General features: G+C 44.0%; 1 long non-coding RNA gene across 3 annotated transcripts; it reads right to left on the bottom strand.

The window, feature by feature from the left end:
• Window positions 1-16,561: 16,561 nt before the first annotated feature.
• On the bottom strand, window positions 16,562-18,353 carry LOC139309111 (uncharacterized). Of its 3 annotated transcripts, XR_011599789.1 has the most exons (3): window positions 18,200-18,267; window positions 17,621-17,833; window positions 16,562-16,716 (listed from the first exon to the last, which is right to left on the bottom strand). It is a non-coding gene; the product is annotated as an uncharacterized lncRNA (long non-coding RNA). The 3 variants fall into 3 exon arrangements; XR_011599787.1 differs by lacking the exon at window positions 17,621-17,833 and having other exon boundaries at window positions 18,200-18,353; XR_011599788.1 differs by lacking the exon at window positions 18,200-18,267 and having other exon boundaries at window positions 17,621-17,898.
• Between the last annotated feature and the right edge of the window lie 110 nt (window positions 18,354-18,463).

Genomic DNA, 18,463 nt, shown 5'->3' with positions numbered 1-18,463 from the left:
TTCAACATTTTAATATAAATCAATTAGTTATATAACTACCTTTTTGTATATTAATCAATATGAACATGAATATTCCAATTATTTCCATGCAATCCAATTTCTTACAAATCGATTAATTATATTTACCAATAATAATAAACCAAATAATTCCCCCCATATATTCCTCCAAACCACAACTTAACCATTTCTGCTTTCAACACAATATACAATTAATAGTATCTCAATTATTACAATTCCCTAGTTAAATAGAGCTTTTTTTCTTTTGTGTTTTAAAATCTTGAACTCTCCTCTTTTTCCCTAAATTTCCCATTGTTTGCACCTACCTTTTTTGGTGAGGAAAAAGAAAAGAAATCTGCCTACCTAATTTTCCAACGTTGCAGCAACAGCAAAGCCAACAGCCTGCTTTACTTTCAGTTTCGTTTTTCAGCATAGCTAGGGGGAAAAAAATCTGCTCCAGCAAGCAGCAGAGACCTGAGCAAAACACCTGAGAGCAAATCAGCTGAGAGTCGGGAGCCGATCTAATCAATGGGCTAATTAGCCTATGCTGAAGCTCCGGGCCAATAAGATTACAAAAAAACACCGAACCGTTTGTTAAATTGCTGGCTCGCCCCTTGCCCACCAGTATTTATTGGCAATAAATAGTGGTGCGGAGGGGCGGGGCAAGGGGCGGGGCGAGCCAGCAATTTAACAAACGGTTCGGCCGAACCCCCTACAACCGGCAGAATCCCACCACTGATTGTAACCAGTAAAGTTGTTCTATACTTTAAATTCACTGGTCTTCCATGTATGCCAAAGAATCTGTTGTGCCTCAATGTTTAGTTGAAAGTGGTTCGAATGTGCCTCTAATCATTTCCCAGCTGTTGACTAGGGCTGTGAGTGTGTGAGTGTCCATAAACCAAACCTGGGAATGCATGCAATATTTTTACTGGTGTCAGGATGAGATACACATATTAAACAGTTTAAATTTACTATCTGAGTGATCAATTATGCTTTTGTGGAAATCTGGGATGACTGACAAAAAGATACTTTATCACTGCCCAGGCTACAGCTCTACTGGAGAATTCTGAGGAGGGGAAATGGGTTTGGTATTTTGTGAAGTGATAGAGAAACTGCTTGAGAAGTTGGGATTGCTTATTGATGACGTGCAGGAGAAAATGAAATCAGTATATTCAGGGAGAAATGTTAAGATAGAATTTGGGAAACCATACAAATTAAGAGGAGGAAAGAAACAGAAAGATTTACCTGGAGTGTTAGCAGTACTATTGGGAGTTGGGCTGACCCAAATGGATAAGTTCTTCAGGCAATTACAGTCAAGAGAATTGCTCTTTAAAAACAGATTTGGAACAACTCAAAAATGACTACCATGTTTTGCAAGCTTATTACCACCTGCAAAAGAGCCAAATGGTGGAACTAAAAGAGACTTTGGTTCAACTGAAGGATAGTGTTGTAAAGGGAGTGGCAACAAAATTGAAATTTTAAAGGACTTTCTGCAGACATCTGATAAAACTAATCACACAGCCTATAGAAAATGTAGTAAGGTAGGGGAGCTGTGCAGACAAATAAGGCAATAGCTTTATGAAATTGCCTGTTTAACAGGCTCAGACCTTGACAAAACACCTCTACCACCACCCCAATTTTCCCTTTAATTGGAATCAGCTTTTTGAGAACTTAAGCAACAACTTCCCTAGGACTTCAATAGCAATGTAGAAATATAAGCACAAACATAGCACAGAAATGTCCCAGAAACCAGCAATGGGAATACTCCTAAGTAGTCATTCATACCTCTTTATTGGGAGAAAATCTGAATGATTGTTACAAATCTGGGGGTCCTTGAGCCTTGACCCCCTCAAATGGACCTTGAGGCTACAGCAATTCAGTTTCCAGTACAATATTCTGCCCATGAGATTGTGAAAGGAGAAAATAACTATTGTAATCATAAATGATGGTTTCTTGTTCTTAACAAAGTTAGGATTTGCAAAGTTAGGACAGTCTATTCTGAACTGTGATCAGAAATAATTACAATAGGAACTTGAGTTTCAAATTGAAAAAAACAGTCCAGCCTATCAAAAACAGTACTGTAAAAGACAGATTAGGAATACAAATCAAAATGGGCAAGAAAATGATAAGAAAACACCTATCTACCCTAGATGAGTGAAAATCACCAGGTTTAGATGGATTACATCCCAAGATTTTGAAGGAGCCAACAGATGTGATCTCAGAACCACTTTATTATATCTTCCAAAGATCCTGGAGCACCAGACAACTACCAGAGGACTGGACTGGAAAAGAGTGACATGCTTCCCATCATCAAAAAAGGGAAAAATGGATTCAGGAAACTACAGACCAATCAGCCTGACATCAATATCTGGGAAAATTCTGCAAAAGATACCTACAACAAATCTGCAAACACCTGGAAGCAAGCAAAATTATAATCAGAAGCCAAAATGCAATCTTTTTGCATTTTTCAACTGACTAAATCAATGGACCAATAAAATGCAGCGGCCATAATTTACTTGGACTTAAGTAAGGCATCTGATAGCACAAGGTACTACTTGGTAAATCAGGAAGATGACAGCATCACCACCAAATGGATTCGTAACTGGCTAACCACAACATGTAGTCAATGGAACTACATCTACATGGTGGGAAGTATGCATCTTCATAAATGATTTAAATGAAGATAAAAACCTTATCCTGACACCTTACCCTTGAACTAAAGGGGGGGGGCATCTCTAAAAAAACCAAAAAGGCACATCTAAAAGTTGTGCAGCAAAATGGATGACACCCTTGGCAAGCTTTAGCTGCCTGACTGACTGCTTGTAGAGGGCAGTCCACAGTCTAGCCTTTAAGTCCTATCTGGACTCTACAAGGAGCAGTGGTGAAATGTAAAATTTGTTACTATCAGTTCTGTGGGCGTGGCTCGGTCATGTGATGACAGGTGTAGCTTCATGGTCATGGGGGGAAACTCCTGTAAGGAGCCGGGAAGGTAAGGTCATGAGCCTGGTGGGGGTGACACAGCATGCTGGGAGGGGGGTAGCGCGACTTACCTATAGGCAGGAGGCGGCAGCTCAGTTGGGGCGCAGGGCAGGCACCACGTGGGAAGGCAGCTTGGTAAGAAGGAAAAGTGACGGGGGGGGGAGACCGGTTCGGGGACATGGCCAGCCAGCAATTAATACTGGTTCTGCGACCCTGCTAATCGGTAGCAACCCACCACTGGTATAGGGCGTCCGCAATGATAGGCGTCAATTTCCGCCTATTCCCCCCCCCAAATATTTCCCAGTTTGCAGGCAAGGAGAGGATCCACACCACTTTTCCCCACCAGCAGCACGCAGATCTCGGCCAGTGAGGGTCCCTCCCTCACTTCAGTCACCCCAATACCTCTTTTTCCACTCTCTTCACCCCTTATAAAGACTGCAAGTGGACTCCTTTCCCCATGAAATGTATGTGACGCAGCTCTCTGGAAGACGAGAAAAATGCCGTCGAGGCGGCTTCCCCCTTTATAGTTGCACCCTTTAAAACGGTATCTTCTGTGGAAGAGGAAAGGGGCAGGGAACGATGTCTGGCCTCGCTTAAACTATTTTAAACCCGCGGACCAGGTCTGGGTAAAGCATTTGGGGGGGTGGGGGGGACGTACAGCTTATACCCGGCGAAGCATGGTGCCACCAACACAAATAGCTCATTTGCTGCCAGGTCGCTGCGAGGGGAGGAGCAATATGCGTAAATCCTGTAAACCGGAAATTCAAAACACCGAACTGAGTATCAGAATTTTGTGAGCAATTTTTTTTTTTTTTTTTTTGATAAGCGAAACTGGCTCTATCTTGCTCAGACAGGATTCTCCGATTGCTGGATCTCACAATATCCGTCGGTACCAGAGCGTTCCCTGCGCGCTTTAGTAATCTCGGCTGCTTCTAATGAATGAATTCGGGAAAAGGACTTGGAAATTAGTTTTGGTGCATTTTAAACTATCGTTTCGCCACAGCTGCCTTCCCTACATCTCAACTTCAGCGATTTATTTTTTCCCGGAGCCGGAATCGAGGTAGCAAGCGAGTTTGGGGGATCTTAGTAAACCAAGAGAGGAGGGAGGGGGCTCCGTTTTTCTGGATCTCGCTGTTGGCGTCCTTCCTTTTTCAGTCTTGACTGCCCCCCCCACCTCCCAACTCCGCCCAGGCGAAAGCCGAACAAGTGGCAAAGTTGCTGCACGAACTTTTGAAAAGTTTTGTTCGGCCTGCAGAAAAGGCTCAAGTTCGTATAACGGCAGTGGCGTTTCGGGACAAGGGAAAGGGAGTGGCTGTTGTGATAAAGCGGTGGGGGGGGGCGAGTGTCTGTGGAGGAGAGAGAGATTAATGTTATTGGCCCTGTTACGGGAAGGATCCTTCCTGGGCTGCCATTACAATTAATGAACAAGGCCACCGTTTTCATTGATCCAAGCTGAAAAAAAGCCTTTCCCCCAAATGAAGATGCAGCCTGCCTTGCGTGCTATAAGCCGAGGATATACAAGCCTTGATCCATCGAGCCACAGTTTGAGATGACACCTTTTGGCCCAATGTAGTCGGATGGAAAGACACCAACAACGCTTCCGACTTACGAAAGGCTTTAGTGCGGGCTATGTATCGACGTAGGGCACGCCTGACATCCAGGGTGTGCCACTGGACCTCTAGGTGATGACGAGGTTGGGGACAAAAGTCAGGGAGGATGATTTCCTGTTGTCTGTGGAATATGGAGTTGATTTTGGAAACAAAGGAGGGGTCAAGTCTGAGAACAACCATATTGGGCTTAAAAACACAGAGGTCATCACGATCGGAGAGAGCTGCCAGTTCTGATACTCTCCGGGCCGACGTGATAGCCAACAGAAGGGCCAGCTTCAGAGTCAAAAAGCAGAGGCTAACTGAGGCCAGGGGCTCGAAAGGGGCAACAGTAAGAGCTTTTAAAACGAGTGTCAAGTCCCAGGTGGGGTATCTACGAATGGGCGGAGGCCGGAGATTCGTGGCACCCCTTAAGAAACTTCTTATACGGGAGTCTAGGGTGAGCGAACCAGAATCCCCCGGACCCAGAACAGTTGCTAAGGCAGCCACTTGCCTTTTGAGAGTGGAAGGGGCTAGGCCTTTAGCGAGACCCGCTTGAAGAAAGTCTATGATCTCGGAAACAGAAGATGACGTAGGGTCAATATGTCGGTGGGCACACCAAAGGCAAAAGGCCTTTCAGGAGGCATCGTAAATCCGAATAGTGGACGGGCGCCTGGCTGCCTGAATGGTATGAATGGCATCCCCTGAAATGTTATCCTTCCTCAGACGGACCCGCTCAAGCGCCACACGGCTAATTGTAGCCACTGGGGGTTTGGATGGAGAACGGCCCCTTGGTTGAGTGATACCTGGTCTGGAGGAATGTGCCACGGCCTGTCGATGGAAAGGCTCACCAGGTCGGCGAACCAGGGACGCCGAGGCCAGTAAGGAGCGACCAATAGCAGATCCACTTTCTCCAACAACAGTTTGCGGATCACCCTCGGGACCAGCGGGATGGGGGGGAAGGCATACAGCAGACCCGGAGGCCAGTGACACCTCAGAGCATCGTGGGCTTCGGCTCCCCAGCAAGGGAACCATGTGACAAACCTTGGCAACTGTGTGTTGTCTTGATGGGCGAAGAGATCTACGAGAGGGAGGCCGAACCGACGTGTCAGCTCCTGAAACAGGTCGGAGTTCAGCCGCCACTCCCACGGGTCCAGTTGCCGTCTGCTCAGCCAGTCTGCCGTGCTGTTTGCCGTTCCCGAAATATGCTCCGCCCTCAGAGACAACAGATGAATTTCCGCCCAGTCCAATAATGTCTCCGCCTCCCGCATGAGAGGAAGAGACTGTGTGCCCCCCTCCCTATTTATGTGGGCTTTTGCAGACATGTTGTCCGTGAGGACAAGAACATGACGATGAAGCAGAACCTGTTGAAAATGGAGCAGTGCCAGACGCACCGCCCTCAATTCCAAAACGTTGATATTGTCCTGGGAATCTGATATCATCCAGATCCCTTGGACCATCTGAGAGTTGAGATGACCCCCCCCCAGCCGGAAAGGCTCGCGTCTGTGGTGACCACTAACCTGGAGACCACGTGGAAGTGGCAACCTTTGGACAGGGCCTCCGATGTCCACCACTGGAGAGACACCCGTACGTAATCCGGGAGTGACACAGCAATTTTGGAAGAGCTCTGGCCCCGTCTCTGGAATGGCAGGAGGAGCCACTGGAGCGGCCTCGAGTGACGGCGAGCCCACGGAACTACGTCTAAACAGGAAATAAACTTGCCAAGCAACCGAGATAAGCTTATCAGAGACACTTGCCTCAATGACAGGGTATGCCGGACCACGTCCTTGATGTTTCTCTGCCGCTCCTCCGAAAGGAATACCTGAAGCAACTCCGAGTCGATCCGGGTTCCAAGGTGGACGATGGATCTGGTCGGGGTGAGGTGACTCTTCTTGTGGTTTAAAGAAAACCCATGAAGTTGTAGGATCCGACAGACCCTCTGTAGGTCCTGTTGTGCTCGGAGGGGGGAAGTGGACAAAATTAAAATGTCGTCTAGATAGCATAATATGCGGATGGGAATCAGCCAAATAGTGGCCGCAACAGCAGCTAACAGTTTGGTGAACACCCTCGGAGCAGATGACAGACCGAACGGCATCGCCCTATATTGATAATGCCGGTTGTTGAACATGAAACGGAGGTACTTGCGGTGGCAAGGGTGTATCGGCACATGTAAGTATGCCTCTTGTAGATCGACGGAGGTCATCACGTCTCCCTTCCGAATACACCCCAGGATGGATTTGAGGGACTGCATTTTGAATCTCTTGTACCAGATGAACTTGTTGAGGTGCTTGAGATTCAAGATGGCCCTCCACCCGCCGGAGGCCTTTGGAACCAAAAAAAGGATTGAATAAACTCCTTTCCCTTCCTGCAGAGGTGGAACCTCCTCTATTGCCCCTATCTGTAGCAGATGTTGTATTTCTGCAGTGAGATTGTTCAGTTTGTCCCTGCGTCGGGGCACTGGGGAGCGAATAAAATAATTTTTGGGAATGGTAAGGAATTCGAGCCTCAGACCCACCCCCACCGTGCGATGAACCCAAGGATCGGATGTGGAGGTCTCCCATTGGGACAGGAAGTGAAGAAGGCGGGCCCCAATAGGAAAATGCTCGAGGGAGTCATTTTCCCCTCCTACTAGAACGGGGACCTGAGCCCCTAAAGGGCTGCCTGGATGCAGACTGGAATCTTCCCCTGTCACTACCTCCCTGTCTACCAGGGAAACGGTCAAACCCCTGGGAGAAGGGTCTATTATAGTAGGACCCCCTGGGTCCTGGCTCCTGCCAAAAGGGCTGCCGCTGACTGTAAGGGGTAAACCTGCGCTCCTGTCTACTGAAAGTGACTGGTAACACTTTCCGTTTGTCTTTCCCCTCTATTAAGATAGGGTCTAAGGCTGCCCCAAAGAGAGAGGAACCATGATAAGGGGCAGAAGCTAGTCTCCATTTTGATTTGGCATCCGCCTTCCAAGGTTTAAGCCACAGCATTCTGCGTGACGTAACGGAGGAAGCCATCGCTCTGGCCGCAAACCTGGCTGCATCTAAGGATGCATCGGCCGAGTACTCAGTTGCAGCCACTAATTTATTAAGATCCTGGTTAAGCCTGGTATCGTCAGGGGGCAACCTTTCCTGCAACTGACGAAGCCAGATTAAGGTGGCTCTATTAAAAAAAGACGCGGAGGTTGCAGCTTTCAGCCGCAGCCTGGTGCGTTTTCCTGAAGGAAACCTCCGCTTTGCGCTCATCAGATTTTAACACCTCCACAGCATCCGAAGACAAAACAGCTGAGGAAGAGAGACTAACTACAGGAGGGTCTACTGAGGGAAGGCTAAGTAGACTGTCCAGAGACGGATCAGCACAGTAGAGTTTTTTATCGTGGCCACTAGGAGCAGAAGGGACCCCTGGTGAATCCCACTGCTTCCTGATCACATCCTTAAACAAATCAGGACACGGAATATAGTCGTTATCTGGGACAGGCACAGCAAAAAGTTCACCATGAGGTTGGGTATCCGAAGACCCCTGAACGTTCGGGTTAACTATCATGCCCATGTTGGTAGCTGCCTTAGCTTTCCTGAGTAAGGTCTTAAACACGGCAGGCCTGAACAAGGTGGCGAAGGCCGGCCTCTCTGGCACCATGTCTTCATCGTCAGAAAATTCCGGCTCCATCTGCTCTCCATCATGAGAGGATGAATTGTCACCAAGAGCCTCTAAGGAAACCTGAGGCGCAGATTGCCTATGAGGAGGTGGTGGAGGAGGAGGCGGCAAGGGAGAAGGATGCACACATGCTGACATAGGATGTACTGGCGCCTGAGGGCCAGGCAACCCAAACTGGTTTGGACCCCCTTGCTGAAGGCCCGAGGAGATTGCCCTGGCAAGGGCATCTGTAAAAAGGGCTTGAAAATCCAGGTGGGGAGGCCACCCAAAACTCTCCTGAGGGCGGAGGCCAGCAGCCATGGGCGTAAAGGTTGCTGAGGGGCCCGGCCTATCACCCAACCCGAAGTCCTGAGGAGGCTGAGAGGACACGTCTTGCAATGTCTCAGAAGACAATTCCGGTCCCAGATCATGTTGCATGATGGCGGGTTCCTGAACCACCTCCCCTCTGAGTTCAGCTTGCTTCTGGGCTCTTGTAAACTGTTTTTCTAGAGCCTTGTGCCTCCTCTGTTCATCCCTGCCTGCAGTGGAATGGTCACTGGAAGGCTGGCCAGAAGTTGAAGGCTGGCTAATTGATGAATTTAAAGTATGCGCCTTAGGCCTCTTTTTTGAGGTCCTTTTGGGCCTAGGATCAATGGGGACCTGTTCAGGGTCTGACGAGAACTCCTGATCAGCTATGAGGGTTAATCAGACAGAAGACCAGGGGTAGACTAGGCGTTCCCAAGGAAGGCAAGCCTGAAAGGAAAAAAGGGGAGAATCGTGGCTTAAAGGCCAAGTTCCAGTCCCCAAACTACCAGTGAACTAGATTTTCCCTTCCAAAATGGCCGCCAGCACAGCTAAGGCGCCAAAAAAATATTTGGCGCGAAGTCCGGATAAGAAGGGGGAATATACTCACGAAGCAGTCTTCCACTTTAAGATCCTCAAAGAAAGCGCCAGGGGCAAACTGTCCCTGAAAGCGCAGCCTCGCCTCCAAGCGCCCGCAAAAGGTTCGTAGAAAAAAAAATTTGGCGCGTATCCCAGCGGCTCAAGAGTCCAGTCCTCGCCGCCACCAAGCTCAAAAAGAAAAAATAAGTAATCACCGGCTGACTGCAAGGCGCAAGAGACAGCAGTCCCTCAAGAGCCGCGAGGCAAGGGATCAGGCAGAGTTTGCATTCGGATCCCCGAGCAGGTACTCTGCTGCCGCCAACTACAGAGGGAGCGAAATGGCGGCGGTGAGGCAACCAGCGGACCAGCAGCCCCAACCACGCGCCGGCGGCCAAACAAGCACAGCAATAAAGCTGTCAGAGTCTCCAGAAGAGGAAAACTGTCCGCTGCAATCTCAAGCCTGGGCAGTCAAGCTAAGGAACTAGCGACGCCCACGGCTGCAGCCCCAGGCTCGCTGCGTCCGCAGCAGCCTTCCTTCGTACCACGCTCCCACACCTAAGCTAAAAGCAAAAACTAAACTAATTACACTATCTACACTATTTACAAAAAGGAAATATCTAAATACAAGGCAAAAAAATCTCACTAAGGAGAGAGAGCTACACTCACGTTCCTACACTAAGAACTGAGAGAAATAAACTGAAGAGCACGGAGCCAGGGGGAGTGGCCAGAAGGAAAATTTAAAGGCATAGCACACTCTCAGTTCCTGGCAAGAAGCGAGGGAAATCCCACTGACAAGAATTGCGAAGCATCGCCATGGAAAACATCTTTTTTCAGGAAGGTATACACGTTTGGTGATTCAGATTCACTTACCAGCTGTGGTAATTTTAAGAACATAACAACTTCAATAATACTGTTGACAGTACTGTATCAGAGTAAAAGAATAAGAAAGCTAACTGAGGCTGATGCAGTTTTTGACACTAAACCCAAATCAAAAAAATATCCAAATGATGAGTGGAATTAACTATGGCTGAAGTAACATCTACAGTATGAGTGGTCCTTATCTAACTTTCAGTAGTAGTAACAAATAATGAGACTAAAAACCAACGAATGCAAAATGTTATTTTATTTAGACGTCCATCTTTCAAGTTTCTTGTTCAAACTCACTCAAGTCAGATGTAAGTGGCTCTCCAGTACTTTTGCTGAGGTCTTTAATTGCATCACCAACATTTTGTAGAAGTGACCAAATTTATCAATGCAAATGAAATTATTTTTAAAAGGAAACAAGAAGTAAAATGTACAGTATGTTAAGCCTCTAGGAGGTTTAATACATCTATTTTACTTTTAAGAAACCCCACCAACTCCAAACAGCAAATAATGGATTCATACATCCTATTAATTTCTCCTCCCATCCATATGTATATGATTATATGTATGTACAGATACTCCGCAACTTACAACAGTTCATTTAGTGACCAAAGTTATGATGACAAAGTGACTTATGACCATTTTTCACACTTATGACTATTGCAGCATCCCCATTGTCATGTGATTTAAATTTGGATGCTTGACAACTGCTTCATATTTATGACGGTTGCAGTATTCCGGGATCACATGATCACCTTTTGCAACTTTCTGATATGCAAAGTCAATGGGGTAGCCAGATTCACTTAACAACAGTGTTACTAATTTAACAACTACTGTGATTCACTTAACAAATGGGGCAAGAAAAGTTGTAAAACAAGGCAAATCTCACTTAATAAATTTCTCATTTAGCAGCATCACTTTTGGGCTCAATTGTGGTCATTACGTTGAGGACTACCTGTATGTATATATATATATATATATATATATCAGTGTCTGATATAGTTCACTTTATTTCTAACCACAATGATGCCTAAATGAAAAAACATGCACTATTAAATTACAACACAATCTCCATCCTTTTGCCGTTATGCTATGACAATGTGCAAATGTATATAAGGTATAGGAAACGGTTGTGAAATCTATAGACTAAAATATCTGAAGAGTACCAAGCTGTGTATTCCTAGGTCTGTTTTCTCCAGATAATCATGTCCAATTATATCCACTTTTCTTTCCCAGGTAATCATACTAATGTTTTCTATAACGAATATGAATAAAATTACAACTTTAGAATTAACCAATTATAGTTACTGGCTATTCACAACTGTAGTACTATTTTGATCTTAGGCAAAATGTATTTTTGTTATTTGCACAAAGTAAGAGTCAAGAATTTATTTTGGAAGTCAATGCGCACCAAAGCACAAAGGACATTACAAAATTCAACTATCTAACTACAAAATATAGCTTGAACTGAAGTTTATTGATTTGGTAGACTGATCCCAAAAGCAAATTTCTGCAAGCACATGACTTCATTGAGTCCCAGTTTGATAGTTCTCAGATAGATAAGAACTTCCTTTAGATCTTTTTCTCAGGATCTGAAATGTTCTTTTTCTCAGTCTGAACAAATGGACCACAAAATTATTGGGTCTCTATGAATCTTCAAGTATATAGCAAATTAAATATCAGATGTATGGAGAAAATAAAACTTTGCTTGTGAAGATCAATTAAATTAAGTCTCTGAGAACAAAATATTATACTTTGTACAATAACATTTCATTTAAATGAATTAATGAGGCAGGGGAAGTGTCAGTCATTCCCTACTGTCCTTTAAATTGAGGCTACCCATGCTTATGTCATTACGCAAATGACATAAAATGATATAAAATGAAATGCAATGGAGATTTTATTTATTGCAACCAGGTTTCACCGTACTGACATTTGCATAAGAAAAGCCTGCTTTAAACTTTAAAATCCAATTAAATAAAAAACCGAAACAGCAGCAGCTTTAACAATACACATTTTACTGAATTTATAATTCATTTTTTCTCTGAAAATTTAAGGATTGACAGTTTCTACATTAGTTTTTACATGAGAGTTTCCCTCATTCTATTCCTACAAAAAACCCTGTATGGTACACAGGGCTGAGAGTGAGTGACTGGCTCAGTACAGGTAGTCCTCAACTTACAACAGTTCATTTAGTGACTGTTCAAAATTACAATGGCACTGAAAAAAGTGACTTATGACTTTTTCACAGTTACAACTTTTGCAGCATCACCATGGTCATGTGATCAAAATTCAGATGGTGGTCAACTGCTTCATATTTATGACTGTTGCTGTGTCCCAAAGTTATGTGATCATCTTTTCAAATCTTTTGACAAGCAATCAATGGGGAAGCCAGATTCAATTAACAACTGGGTTACTAACTTATCAACTGCAGTGATTCATTTAACAACTGAGGCAAGAAAGGTTGTTAAATGGAGTAAAACTCACTTAACACATTTCTCACTTAACAACAAAAATTCTGGGCTCAATTGTGGTTATAAATCAAGGACTACCTGTGTTATACAGCAAACTATATTGCTAGGTAGAGATTTTAATGGATCACTCTTAAGTATTATACAACATTGGGCTCTTTCAGGACATAAGCTCTCACTGTACTTTTAATTAGATGGCAGCTTGAGAGTATTCTCAATTACGCCATGTACTCCATGTACATAAAATAGTTACTTTCTTATCCATACAGTGCAGCATTTCTTCCTAATAAAACTGTTTTACATCTGCAGAACCAACAAAAACTACATTTTGCAAAAAGGCATGTGATTTAACAAAAGAAATTTTATCAAATATTTTGAGGACCTTTACTAGCCATATGTCAATATGTTGAACTAGATATCTGACTGGGTACTAAAATCTAACAAAGGAAGATTTATAACTTTCCTATGTTAGATTTATGCAGAATCTAAATGCATCCAGTTTTGATCACATTATAAAAAAGATGTTGAGACTTTGGAAAAAGTGCAGAGAAGAGGAACAAAGATGATTAGGGGCCTGAAGACTAAAACAGCTGCAGGAATTGGGTATGGTTAGTAGTGAAAAGAAAGACCAGGGCTGACATAATGGCAGTGTTCCAATATTTGAAGGGCTGCCGCAAAGAAAGAGGAGGTCAACCTATTTTCCAAAGTACCCAAAGGCAAGAAAAGAAACAATGAATGGAAACTAATCAAAGAGAGATCCAACCTAGAAGTAAGGAGAAATTTTCTTGACAGTGAGAACAATCAACAGTGGAAAAGCTTGCCTTCGGAAGTTGTGGGTGCTCCATCATTGGAGGCTTTTAAGAAGAGCCACCTGTCTGAAATAGTATAGAGCCGTAATGGCGAACATATGGCATGCGTGCCACAGGTGGCATGCAGAACCCTCTCAGTGGGCACACCAGCCATCGCTCCAGCCCATCTTCACCACGCATGTGCGCATACCTCCCACCAGCCAGCTGGTCTTTGGATCTTTGCCGCATGGGGGGGGCTTCCCCGATCTCTGCAGGTTCCCCACAGTATGCCCTACCTTTCTCCTCCATTTCTGCCACCCGTGCCTTCCCCGATCTCCGCAGGTTCCCCCTGCGCACCCCACCTTTCTACTCCATTTCTGCTGCCTGCACCTACCAGCCAAAACGGGGCACAGGGGAAGGGCTGCCTGAGACTCCCCTGCGCCCCATTTTGGGCCTGGAAAGCCTCCTGCACCAACATGGAAGCCAAAACAGAGCGCGGGGGGACGGGGCGCATGTGCGGGGGTGCTCAAATTGCATTTTGGGGGTTCGGGCACACGCGCCGGGGTGGACTCCTTACCTTTACAACCGGTTTGCAGCGGGAGCATGGACGCGTTTCTGCACATGCGCAGAAACTTCTGTGCATGTGCAGATTACCCATGATGACGTCATGGCGGGTGGGCAGAGCCTCCCACCGGTTTTACTATCGGTTCTATAGAACCGGACAGAATCGGGATCAACCCACCACTGGTGCGCGGATGCACTTAGGGCACTTGGCACCAAAAAGGTTAGCCATTACTGATATAGACTCTCCTGCTTGAGAAGAGGGCTGGACTAGAAGTCCAAAGTCCCTTCCAACTCTGTTATTCTGTTGTAATAAGACAAATAAAACTGTTCTCCTCTAAAATGTTCCCTTATTAGCAGGTCTTTGGAAACTATAACAGTTAATCTTCAAAGATATTTATTTTTCATTATTAAAATGTTTAAATATGAATTCTAACTGTTCTTCAAGAAGACATTATGTACAAATAGGAATACTAAAATGATGAACACATGGCATAAAACCAGAAAGCATGTTACAAAACATTTTGCTTCAACTATGCATAAGAAGCAAAATCAATTTAATTTGCATGCTTGGAAGGAATTTCACAAATTGTTTGTCTTGTGATATGCAGGAGCAGCATCTGAGAGCAAATTTAAAGCCTCTTTGGGTACACAGGAGTTCATTGTTTTTAGACTAAAGTTCATAATCCAAAAGGACACATGCAACTATACATATGTAATTATGTTTTGTGCAGTGGTGAAATCTAAAATTCGTTACTACCAGTTCTGTGGGCGTGGCTTGGTTGGGGGGGTAATGTGACAGGGTGGGCGTGGCCTTTTTTTTTTTTTTACTTTTACTTTTAAAACCATTTTTTCTACAACCTCTTCGGCAAAGAGGTTGTAAAAAAATGCTTTCAAAAGACTCTGATGATCGCAGCTGAGTTGCCTGATCGGCAGAGGCTTTTTTTCTTTTAAAAGCCTCTGCCAATCAGGCAACTCAGCTTGGATTGTCCGAGGCATTTAAAAGAAAAAAAGCCTCTGCCGATCAGGCAACTCAGCTTGGATGGTCAGAGGCTTTTAAAAGAAAAAAAACCTCTGCCAATCAGGCAATTCAGCTGGGATCTCAGAGGCTTTTAAAAGCATTTTTTCAACAACCTCTTTGACGATCCCAGCTGAGCCGCGCGATCATCAGAGGCTTTTTTTTTACTTTTAAAAGCATTTTTTCAGCCAAAGAGGTTGTAGAAAAAATGCTTTAAATTTTTTTTTAAAAAGCCTCTGATGATTGTGCAACTCAGCTGGGCATGGGGGAGGGGGGGGAGGGGCAGGGATTTTTGCTACCGGTTCTCCGAACGACCAGCCTCCACTGCTACTGGATCGGGCGATCCGGTCCGAACTGGGAGCATTTCACCCCTGGTTTTGTGTATTTGCCCCTATATCCAAGCTTCTCAAAGCATATGCCATGCTAACTTTTACATGCTAACCCCCACCCATATTGAAATATGGACAGGCAAAATACAAAAAATACAGCACAGAAGCTATGCTGTGTCGTGGAGTAAAATGTTAGGTGGGCACTAGCTTATAAAGTGCAATCACTTAATAGCACCCATCAAGCTGCTCATCTATCACTGTAGCCACTTCTTTATAACACTTAATTTTTATAATTTTAGCATTATTAGCAAAAAATAATTTGGAACATAAAAATAAAGGAAAATGTGTAGAAGGGAAACAGCATTTCAAGGCACTTAAAATATGCCAGTGTTGTTGATATTGTTGTTATTAAATTTTAATCCCACCTGTAATATATATTTTTGACAGGAAATATACCTAATACTCCTGCCTCCTATTTTTCCCATAACCGCCACCCTGTGAAGTGGACTAGACTGAGAGAGAGTGACCCACACAGCCAGCTTTCTATATCTATCATTACCTCTTTATTTAATATTGTCCATTATTTATATATATATATTTTGGGGGGTGCAAAGTCCACTTGTCTGAAATATTATTTTCAAGAAAGAGAGGCAAGGAGCTAAAAAGCCTATGATGTCACTCTCGATGTAAACAATAAGTCAAAATGACAGTGAATTGTAGCTTCTTTTCCACTTAAAACCTTTATATACAAGTTGGATTTATAGTAAAATCTTCTTTGTAAAAAAATGAATGTGCCCTTTAGCACTAGCATGCAAAGAAAACTACTGTATACTTTTGCCCAACCTTACTAGAGTCCAGAGACATATCTTGATTATGATAACAGGTCCAATTTCAAGAAATAAAAATAATTTGCATTCCCCAAGATCAACTTGTATAATAGTCAGATCTTCCATTTATGAAGAACTAAAATCAAAATAAACGTACTCTTAACATCAGTTATTACCAAGCAGAACTAAAGTGTTTCTGAAACGGTGGCATATGTTATGTACATTTAACAGTAACATGAAATTGTACGTCTTAACACCATTTGTATGACAGATAAGCTCAAATAAGCTCAATGAAATATTTTATAGCTGAAACTCTCCTTTTATCCATGAAAATACTACTGATTGGCTTTTGCTCCTATGTGAAAGGAAGTCTGTAGGGTAAAAACAATTTTACTGTCATCAAGCTTGTAACCATCCCAGGAAACAGAAAGGTCAACCATCTGTCAAATCTTATTCTAAAGAAGCAGTCAACTATGAAAAAAATAAAATAAAACTAAATGGTATAATTTAATCTTGCTGTTTTCTATTCTTTCATCTATAATTATTATAAACTTCCCAGAGAAATAAATTTCTAAGAATTTATTAAAAGGCCATAATTGAGATTCTTCTGAACGTTTTAACATAAAAATGATTGAAAAACATTTTCTTGTATAATAGGAATTATTAATCTAATTTTCAAAAAGATACATAAAATATGGATTAAGTCAGATTGATCCCAACTTTACTGGTCTTCTGAAAGGGCCTGAAGACATGATTTGCCTTTTTGCTTGAGGATCTGGTAATGGCGATGTAGAATCTGCAAAACGTCAGGACTGTTAGTGCGACTGACTGCACTAACACTATTTTTTGTTATTATTTTCATCTCTCTCCCTATACACACACACACACACACACACAGAGGCTGCTATATAAATCAATCAAACAAATATAGCATAAATAAGCAAATATTTAGTAGTTTTAACTGAACGAGGAAGCAAATATATATACTCAAATGTTTGTAGCTTCCACCAAAATAGTATAGATAATATATCCACAAAATATTGTAGATACATCAATAACCATGACAGCTTAGTGGCATTTGTACAAATTTGACTTGTAAATCCTATGTTCTTTAACAGACACTCTGAATGCTGTATGTAATAACTTGAGGGAATAAAAATATAACTAACAAATTAATGCCCTTTTTTAAACACTGATATTCACTTACCTTCCTTTGCCGATTTACAGAATGGAAGTTTCTGCTCCCCGTGACAAAGAAATTGACATATTTATAGCCCACCGATTAAACCTATGATTTTATGGAAACTAAATACAGTAATGTGGTTATATAGTTTTTCTCCTTTACCTGTATAAATTGTGAAACTGAAGCAGAAGTAATAAATATTGCAGGGAGGGTGTTTTTACATGTAGGTAATGTGTTCATTTGCTTACCCAAGAGTCAATTTACTAAATGAATATTTGCATAAGCAATGTAGCTAAAATGTTACATAACATCTCTTTGTCAGATGTATTCATACATCTATTTACTATATTCTTCATCTTATAACAATTATAAGACAACAACTCCCAGGAAGCCATCAGTGTAGAAAGAAATGTTAGTTAAAGGGACTTCATTTAAGGTTAGAAAGGGAGACTACTAAACAACTCCGGGACGAGTTCAAACCAGATCAAAACAAACTCTAGCTGGAAAGGTAGCTTACGTTTTATCTTGAGAAAAAAGGAAAAAAGTGTATTGCTTGCTACTCCTTCGCAAAAGCTCGGATTGCAAAGAAGCAAAGAGGCCTCATCCTCTCAGGAAAATACCACGTCACTTTATAAACACAAAACGATTATGAGAAGGTCGTAATTTATCCGGAAACGAGGGAAAGCGGCAAGATCTGCGGGAGCTGGACCGGGACTTCGCTACCGGTGTTCTACGGAAAAGAGGAAGGCAGAGGAAGAAAGAGGGCGAAAAGCTTCGTCACATCCAAGGAGTGCGTGGAGGAGATGGAGAGGACAGTGGCAATCTGCTGGCTCTGGCCAGGAAGGAAGAAGGAAGGCAGAGCGATGACCCCTCTGGAGGATCAGGGAAGCAGGAAGGGCGAGGAGGGGAACCCCAACCGGCCTGGGAAAAGCGACAAGTGCCCGTGGGGGGAGGGGGTGGCTTCCAGGGTGCAAAGGGCAGCTGTCACTGCAGCTCGCGAGTCCGGCGAAGGAGCGGCGGAGTTCCCGGGTGCCTGGCAGCCGCTGCCCCGTCCTTTCTACCGAGAGCGAGGGGAGAGCGGGAGGCGACTACCTACCGACGTCCTTCCTCTGCTCGCGGCGGCAGAAAGCCGGGCGCCAACTCAGGAGCGTCTCTTCACCGCAGCACTCGCCACCATTGGTACCGGCGCTACCGCCAATCCCTCCCCCTCCAGCCGCCTCCGGCCCGTCAGCAAGCACGGCAACGAAAGAAGGAGCCCGCCCATTGGACAGCAGCCCGCCCCTAACAATGACAGCCTTCATTGGCTTCCTTTTCTCCCCCTCCGAGTGCGCGCGCCCGTGGGAAAACACGTGTGGAGGGA

This window comes from Pituophis catenifer, unplaced genomic scaffold, assembly GCF_029215685.1.
Source record: "Pituophis catenifer annectens isolate HBS135680 unplaced genomic scaffold, rPitCat1.0.hap2 SCAF_1, whole genome shotgun sequence".
Lineage (NCBI taxonomy): Eukaryota > Metazoa > Chordata > Lepidosauria > Squamata > Colubridae > Pituophis > Pituophis catenifer.
The sequence above is the reverse complement of the archived record's forward strand: the minus strand, read 5'-3'. Positions and strand labels throughout refer to the sequence as shown.